General features: G+C 35.4%; 1 pseudogene across 1 annotated transcript; it reads left to right on the top strand.

Moving 5' to 3' along the window:
- The first annotated feature begins 2,099 nt into the window (after positions 1 to 2,099).
- On the top strand, positions 2,100 to 5,729 carry LOC306853950 (arsenite methyltransferase-like; annotated as a pseudogene). The gene is made up of 10 exons (XR_013786059.1): positions 2,100 to 2,129; positions 2,890 to 3,020; positions 3,104 to 3,254; positions 3,395 to 3,531; positions 3,647 to 3,716; positions 3,816 to 3,897; positions 4,523 to 4,654; positions 4,799 to 4,941; positions 5,026 to 5,145; positions 5,652 to 5,729. The product of XR_013786059.1 is annotated as an arsenite methyltransferase-like (transcript).
- Positions 5,730 to 9,271: the final 3,542 nt, after the last annotated feature.

Below are 9,271 nucleotides of genomic sequence, written 5' to 3'. Positions count from 1 at the left end.
TGGTGTTACGGTTGTACAGTGTTTCTTTAGAAAAACGAGTGGTATTTAATGTTATATTTTGTAATATTGGCGTTAATACATTTTTTTCTCATCCAATATTTTGAGGAGACACTGCTTCCCTTCTATATTGATGTCTTTGTCTGATTCAAAGGTCTAAAGGTTTTTCTTTTCATTTCACGGACACCACATTGTATAATCCTTCTGAGCCTCCACAGTGAGTCAACACAGCAGGATCTGATGCTATCCTGGTATACATTGTTCTTGTGGTGAAAGGGAAATAACTAAGCTTGAATGTGTTGCAATAGCTTGCTTTAACTAGATGGTCTGAGGGGTTCAAAAGGGCAGCAGAGGTTAAAAAAGACCTCGGAGATTGTACGTGTGCATGTGCGAAGGACAGAAAGGGGAACAGTGGGGTTTTGTTTGCCGAGGAGAAGGCCGACTGTGTGACACTGTACACATTCCCCTCCTCTGACTTCCACTTTATTTGATCTTCCAAAGATTACCCTTTCCTTCAACTTCTCATAACCTTTAGTCTGGCAGCGAACCTTCCCAGTGTAGATGTTTGTCAGGCTTGAACTGACAATAACCTCTTGCTTGCCTTGACTACAAAAAAAGGAACAGAAATTAAACAAATAAGTCCGGGACCAAGACCGAGGTCAAGTTTTGGAGCTTGACAACTATTCGTTTGTCAGAGAACACAGAGGGGGGCTGGAAATGCCGCACAAAGAACACTGGCTTTGATGTCTCAGTCTGCGGTACAGTGGTCATGGATTTAGAATACGGTACAAAGGGTCACGGATTAAAAAAACAGAGCTTTGATAAACAGTCAAAAGGTTAATTTAGTAATCAAATCAGATGCTATGCATGTGAATGAATGATTGTAGTGTACAATTCATTTAACAGGCCTGAAATAATCTATATTTATGCATATGTAGGCAAGTTCATATATATAGAACATTTCATACACAGTGGTACCTAATTCAAAGTACTTTACATTAGAAGAACATAAGAGAACAACTGTTTGAGAACATAGAAATAGGTTAGAAAATTATAAATCATAGAAAATTTATTTAGAACTGATTTTTTTTTTACATATATAATCTGTATTAATTATTAATCATTTATTAATAAAAAGAGTAAGGAAAAATATAGATTTTTTATTTATTTTTATTAATTTAGTCAAATATATGACATACATTGTTTAGAAATGTAATTTTTAAATGTCCTTTATTCATTGGATGTATTCCATATACATGTTATAGAGTGTACCATTTATTTGATTGCTCTTTAAAGGTCAATATACTATGAAAACCCAAACTAGCAAACACTGAAAGGAGCTGGAGACTCATCTCTAGGACGGAAAATGTCTCATCTTTGACAACAAAGGCCTTTCAGACTCGTCCCACAGATATTTGCTTACAACGGGGTGAAACCAGACATACTTGGACCACCCTTTAATCAAAGTACAGGCTGTTGTTTGTTAAAAGACTCAGGACTCTGAGGGCAGAGTAAGGTCACAGCTGACTGATTCTGCTTAATGTCAAGCAGGACACTGTGGGAAGAGTTTTCCAGTTCCATGCACACACGGGAGAGCAACAATGTCTGTATTCATCACAGCATGTCAGGCCTCTTCTTCACACCACTGTCTCATAACTCTGCCAAGACATCATAGCTACTACTACCCCATCCATACTTTACTCTAGATACACACTTAAGAATCACAGATGTTTTCCTGGACAATATTTGACAAAGCATCATTGACTTATCCAATTCCCAGTCTTACTCTAAAGGTAAATTATTCCACAATTGGTCTTTAAGATAATTTAAGGAATCAGCGAACAGACACAGAATGTTGCACAGACTTCTGCCCATTAGTCATTAAACATAACTAGTTATTATGGAAGAGGCATAAGACATGTTATGGTCACTGCAGAAAGGTGTGCCATGGAAATATGGACGCGTTGCGCCCTCCAGTGGTGTTCGTTCACGTTGAATTCTGCAGGAACAGTTTGTAGTAAGGACTTTGCCCCTGAAGTTGTATACACAAAAGTATTAGTCTGTGAAATACGTCAGAGGCCATTAAAGTACAAACCCTTAGCATGTCTTCTGCTGTTCAGGAAAACGTGAAGGTAAGCGGTCACAACGCGCATTGGCACCAATAGATACTAGTACAGGTTATAGATTAAATGTTAAAACGGTTTGCCATAATGTTTACGTTCAACGACGATACATTCCATTTAATCCCATCGTTTACTTCTGTGATCAAAATGTACTTTTGCGTTTGAGGGGTCTAATAAGAGTTGTTGATGTATTGCATCCATTGTTTTGATTTCATGTGAACATTTTTACATGGCAGTCATGACCAGAAATGTTTGATACCACTTTATCAAGATGTCACAATAATGTTCCTTTTTAAATACTACCATATTAGATGCATGTGATAGTTGATTGAAAATTAAGCAACCTCCACTGGATCACTTGATATGGATTGACGTAGCCTTTTTAGTTTATTTAGGTAAAGTTAATTCGATTTTTTTTAATTTTACCTAAATAAACTAAAGAGTCTACGTCAATCCAGTTTTGCTGTTTCATTCTTGATGAACTGAGCAATATTCTATAGTTTCCCCGTCGGATTAGAGGAATATATATTTGCATATTTATAAATATTATTCATGATTTGATATATTATTCATACACATTTGCATGTATTTAAATGTCAACTAGCAAAAACGTAATCCCTTAGTGTACACTGCAAGCATGTAATGTCCCTTACTGGAGTGTTCTACTTTGGTCACATTTATGCTTAAGCTTTCAGTATAAATGGGCTTTAGCATTTCTTTTAGGCCACCACAACATCGCTTTGCAAAGCTCGTTCTTTAATACTTACAGAATTATTATGGCTCTCGGCTGGAGACTTCAGATGATTTACAGACCAATGCGGCGTGTGTCATGCCCTCCAGACCTCTGCCCAAGAGTGCATGTGAGGCCCTGAAACAAGTCCATCCAGATGTTTGCAAGAGGTACATCTTTATTGAAATTATGTCTCATAACTTGACATTTGTCTGAGTTGTTTTAGTAGTGAATGAAATGATGTAATCTGCAGGTATTTTGGCTGTGGGCTGGTGATTCCAGAGAAGCTGGAAGGATGTGCGGTTCTTGATCTGGGCAGTGGATCGGGCAGAGACTGCTATGTCCTCAGCAAACTGGTGGGGGAGAGAGGTTAAGTCATTGGGCTGGATATGACGGATGAGATGGTACTTCACACATTAATTTGAATTTATTTTATGAAAGTTAACAACAACAGATCTGAAAAATGTTAAATGATCTTATATAATCATATGAATAAGTGTTAAGCAAGTGCAACCATTAACCTTTGTGTTTGCTCCAAAATTAGATAGTTGCCTTGCAAACATATGTCCAGTACCATCAGGAGACGTTTGGATACTCAAAACCAAACACTGTGTTTGTGAAAGGATACATGGAGAAGCTCAGTGATGCAGGGATACAGAACGACTCTTTGGATGTAGTTGTGTATGCACATCCTTAGGTCATTTATGCCATTTTCCATATAATAAAGGCCTAACCTGCCTGAGCAAAAGTTTTTTTTTTTTTTTTTTTTTACAAAAAGGCCAATTATTTTCTCTAGGTCAAATTGTGTGATATGTCTGTGCCCAGATAAGAGGACTGTGATAAGTGAAGCTTACAAAGTTTTGAAGGTGAGATATTTCCATCACATACCTACTGATAATTTCCCATCACTATTATATTTATGCAAGAAAAAGCTTTACAAAACTGTTTCATATGTGATCTCATAGGAGGGTGGAGAGTTGTACTATAGTGACATGTATGCAAGCAAAGTAGTTCCAGACTCTTTCAAGGAAGATCCAGTTCTGTGGGGTAAACATTTTTTCATTTAATGCATTTTAGACGTTTAGACCATACTACACTACATTAATTTATGGGGAAGATTAGAGTTAACACTTGGGGAAAAAAGACAAAAAATGCCAAAATTTGTTCTTGCTGGGTTCGCACCAGTGTTATTTTAGCATAATTGAGATACTAATATATAGTTTATTAACTTTTATTACATTTATAGTAAATATAATACTTTTATTAATATTATTAATTAATAAATTTTTTCTATTTTCCATTTAAATTTTTTATTATTTTATTTGAGTAATTTCTTAATTGTTTTTTAATGTCTATATAATTTTCAAAAATATAGATTTTAGTTATACATCAAGTTAAACTAAATAAAAATTAGAACCTTTTTTTTTTTTTTTCTCGCAAATAGCAGTAATAAAATATGATTTTTAAATGTTTTATTTTATTTCAGTTAACGTTCATTTTATTTCAGATGGTTTTAATGTTTTTAGTTCTTTATAATAACCCTGGTTCACACAAAGAAAGCAGTGGTTTCCAAACAGAAATGCACCCGTCAATAACATATATAAAATATGTATCATCAATGCAAAATTGAATTAAGAGTTGGTGGATTTAGGTGAGTGCTTGTTCCTATCAGGTGAGGGAATGGCCGGTGCCCTCTACTGGCGGGATCTCATCACTCTGGGGAAGGACATAGGCTTCAGCACTCCCCACCTGGTTGCAGGCAGTCACATTGTGGTTCACAACCCAGAACTTCAAAGAAAGACTGGTAACAGTCTAAACTGTTGATTTGTATATGGTAACAACATTATTGCTGAACTACATTTATTTTCAAGTGCTTTTCTGTGACTTGGAGGCAAGCATATGTGTTAGTTTAATCAGTGGTGCTTTGACCTACAATATGTCACTATAGGTGATGTTAAATATGCATCTGGAACTTACCGGATCTTTAAACTGCCTCAAAACTCTGTCAAGACCAAAGCGCTGGTGACCTATAAAGGCACCGTGCCTGACTGTGCTGAATGTTTTGAGTTTGATGCCTCTCATTCCTTTAAGGTAAACTCATGTTTTATTTATTTATTAATTTTAAATATGTTAATATGACTTATTCGGTGGTCAATTCTGTTCATTCTATTCCAGACAAATGTCCCAGTGGAAGTGGGTGCAGAGATGGCTGCCATTCTCCTGAACCGTTTCTCTACGGACTTCAATATTACAATGTTAGACACTCCAGATCCAAACCAGAGCAGTACACCACAGGTAAATGTGATGTTCTGTGTCCATTTCTTATTCATTATTTTGATATATGTGACCCTGGACCACAAAACCAGTCTTAAGTCGCTGGGGTATATTTGTAGAAATAGCCAAGAATACACTATATGGGTCAAAATTATCGATTTTTCTTTTATGCCAAAAATCATTAGGATATTAAGTAAAGATCATGCTCCATGAAGCTATTTTGTAAATTTCCTACTGTAATTATATCAAAACTTAATTTTTGATTAGTAAAATGCATTGCTAAGAACTTAATTTGGACAACTTTAAAGGCGATTTTTTCAACATTTAGATTTTTTTGCACCCTCAGATTCCAGATTTTCAAATAGTTGTATCTCGGTCAAATATTGTCCTACATCAATGGAAAGCTTATTTATTCAGCTTTCAGATGATGTATAATTATTGATGTATAATCTTAATTTAGAAGAATTGACACTTAAGACTGGTTTTGTGGTCCAGGGTTTTCTTCACTTTAGTTTTTATTTTTCCAGTATTGCCACCTTAGGCCGTTCATTCTTGCGGATAAACTAGGCTCCTCAGTCAAACAGTGCTGGAAGACTGGACACTAAGGTACATGTGGAGAGTCTGGTGGATCATGTGATGTCTAGATCACTAGACATGATGTGATGGGAAGTGAGAGTATATTGTCTTTAGTGCTCAAGTGATCATTTCTTAAGTTTTCTTTAGACTTGAGGAAGCTATTTGTCCTGTTAATTGTAAAATGACTTTTAAAAATGCCAGCAGCCTCAAAAATAAACAACAGCAATAATTCTTAAAATATTAATTACAGAGTTATACACTTTTTATTCAAGAAAAAACTAACCAAGATCTTTGTCAATGGATTTAGATTTTGACTTCATTCCATCATAGTTCTCTTTTCTTCTTTCTTTTCTTGTTTTTGTGCTCTAGTTGTTAAATGTTTTAAAAGCAAATTTTACTGGCCTTTATTTCTTTGTCCCTAAAAAGATAGTAAACCAGCTCAAAGTGTTGGCACTTGTTATCCATTCTGTATGAAATAAGGCGGTGCTGATATTGATATCGATACACTATCTCTCATTACTCAGTTAAATTAATCTCTCAGCAGCACAAATGATTTTTGCATTTTTCTAGATGACTTCTTGTTTCAGTTGATTTAGTACCAATCTTATTTTGTTCCACACATAATGCTTAACATTGTTAATTCCACACATAATGCTACAGAAATGTAGTTGTTCACCATTTTACTTTTATTGTTTTTATGGGCTTGATGTTGGATATATGAAAATAATCACTGCTCTGGTGTCATTTATTTGGTTCATGTTTACCAAGAAGACAACTGTGTTAATGAGGAACATTCTTTCTAGAACAAAATCTATGTAAGAGAATATTTTTATTGTGCATCATTTCAAGCTGTAATTTTGCCAAAAAAGTGTGAAAATATTTAATCCTGTGTATTTAGTGTGAATAAAATACTACCTTTGAATTTAGCCTTATGGCATACAAAGAAGATGGTTGTTTTATTTAAAAAATAATTTAAAATGTTTGGAAATTACATTTTAGAAAAAATAGCAAATGACAAAATTTGTTCTTGTGACGGGTAGATAATTACTGTTGGACAGTGTTAGTAGAATAAAAAAGTGTATAAAGTAAAGTTTTACAAAGTCTTGATTTCAGTTTTTCTTTTTGAATAAATTTGCAAAAATGTCAACAATTCTGTGTTTTTCTGTCAATATGGGGTGCTGTGTGTACATTAATGAGGAAAAAAATAACTTAAATGATTTTAGCAAATGGCTGCAATATAACAAAGAGTGAAAAATAGAAGGGGGTCTGAATACTTTCCGTACCCACTGTACTTAGTCGAGCCAGGCTCCATCGCTGTGACACGGTGGGATTTTATATGTTGCCATAGCAATGTAGCGTGACCGAATTGATAGGGAACGCTCTCGGTTACTCACCTAACCTCGGTTACCTGAAATGAGGGAACGAGACATTGCTCTTATTGCCGTGCCACCTAGCTCAGGATCTTGGAATGTTCCAAGTTGCTTCAGTCAAAGATTCTGAACGGATGACGTACAAGCACTGCCTTATATAGAGTGGGATTCCCGCTCATATTTCGCACGCTTGAACGCCATTGGCCAGTTTCACTGGCATGATTCAATAAGGCTTCAGTAGTATTTGAGGAAAGGGTATTTCCCATAGCAATGTCTCATTCCCTCATTTCAGGGAACCAAGGTTACGTGAGTAACCGAGAGCGTTCTATCCACCCGCCAACCATTTGAATTTCCGTAGGCGGGATTTATATTAATGATATTCTAATGGGCCACTTTGTGATATCACAAACACCGGAAAACAACGCTGTAGTCCAAACGAGTCATTCGTTGTAGTTCTTGAAATTGGATTTAAAATAAATAAAAAAATCTCCCTTTGGAGGGGACTTTGGAGATTTGTAACTTTGTAGATTTTTTTTATGCCCAAACATACACACTGACTAAAATTCAAAAAGGGAAAAATCATAATAGGACCCCTTTAAGCAAATATATTTGTAGTATCAAAAGTGACCAGTAGTTGAAGAAACACGTGTTACATTTATAGCTAAGCAACATGACATTGATGCTTATTATCAGAAGGGATAGAATTTACTTCACTTTTTGATTTCCCTTATTCCTAAAAACATGTGATATTTTTAATGGCAGGATGTAGACAGATCAGTCACTTTCCCCGAAGTCTCTTGAGAAAGCTTTGCCAGTAATAGGAATTTCATCATACTTTTTTCCTCATACCTTGTAGGCTATTACAGAGCCAACTTTAAATATGAGTAAGATGAGATTTAAGTATGTGTAATCTCAGGATTCTTGTTCTGTCTCATCTCAATTTATTGGTTTATATATCCGTTCAGTTTGTCAGCTGGTTTAAAAAGGAAAAGTTCTCGATTTAAGTGTCATTGGACTGCGGGTGGTGCCAAAATCCTCAAAGTGTTTCCATAGTAGCTTGCAGTGCAGAACCAATATGGTTAGACAATGATAACGGCATAAAGCAGTCATAATTCAATAATATGAACAGGCAAATTACCTGCACAATTCATCCCAAGCAATCAATGAGCATTTTCTGAATCTCATTTATAGTAATTTACTTGGAGACTTAATTTGCTAATAAAAGCCTACAGGAATAAAGAAAAATGGTCATAATGATACAAATTCTTCCTTTGGATAAGTCTGATCAGTGCATTATAAACCGGGCTGTGTTGTATTAAACACTGCACATGACAAATTGAGTGTGTAAGGGTTTATTTCACTTGGATTCTCAGACATTTATCTCAAGAAAATGCTTATATTGGACTCTCCTGTCAAAAAATGTAACTCCCGGACTTCTCCTTAGGGCTCTGAGAGGGAGTGCTGTGATATTCTGAGTTGTGTGGAGGAAGCAGGTGTGGTGTAAATGTAAACACAGCACTGAGGAACGGCTCTCATTGTCCTGGTTTCACCTCTGTTAAAGTGCTGGTCTTCTATCGCGTGCCCAGAATGTATCCCATTTCTCTCAGCCACTTAATGCTTGACGATATCCAGAGCTAAAAAGCCTCTACTGTCAAGAGACACTGTGAATGGAAGAGTAAGCTTCAGTGAATAAGACCACACACTGATTCCAGTATGAAGCTCATCTTCTGAGCTTGTTCATGTATCGTGTATCAATGACATAAGCCAGAGTATTGTACCAGAGAATAGATAAATAGGAACTGTGCCAAGTTATGTTTTTAAAAGTGAATCTTACATTAATGACCAATTTCCTTTACAGATGAAAGACCCTGTGATTAAAAAAATTGGTGTTTGTGGATGCTGGTCCTAGTCATAGGCTACTAGTCCTAAATTCACGACTGTTCAAAGGTTTGGTAAAAAAAAAAAAAAAAAACAGTAAAAACAATATTACAACACATTGCAATTTAAATACACGGTTAAGCAAATGTTTTATATTTGAATATATTGTACAATGTTTTTTTTTTGTTTTTTTTCCTGTGAATATATGACGAGTTTGGTTCCAAAACGTGACAAACGCCATTTAAAAAATAAAATAAAAAATAGTTTCCGCCAAAATCAGTATTGAATCTGGTCGCTATTGAAAAGTCAATTAAATTTTTTTT

Source organism: Barbus barbus (genome assembly GCF_936440315.1).
Source record: "Barbus barbus genome assembly, chromosome: 34".
NCBI lineage: Eukaryota > Metazoa > Chordata > Actinopteri > Cypriniformes > Cyprinidae > Barbus > Barbus barbus.
Note: the sequence above shows the minus strand (reverse complement) of the source record. Positions and strands in the feature narration are given on the sequence as shown.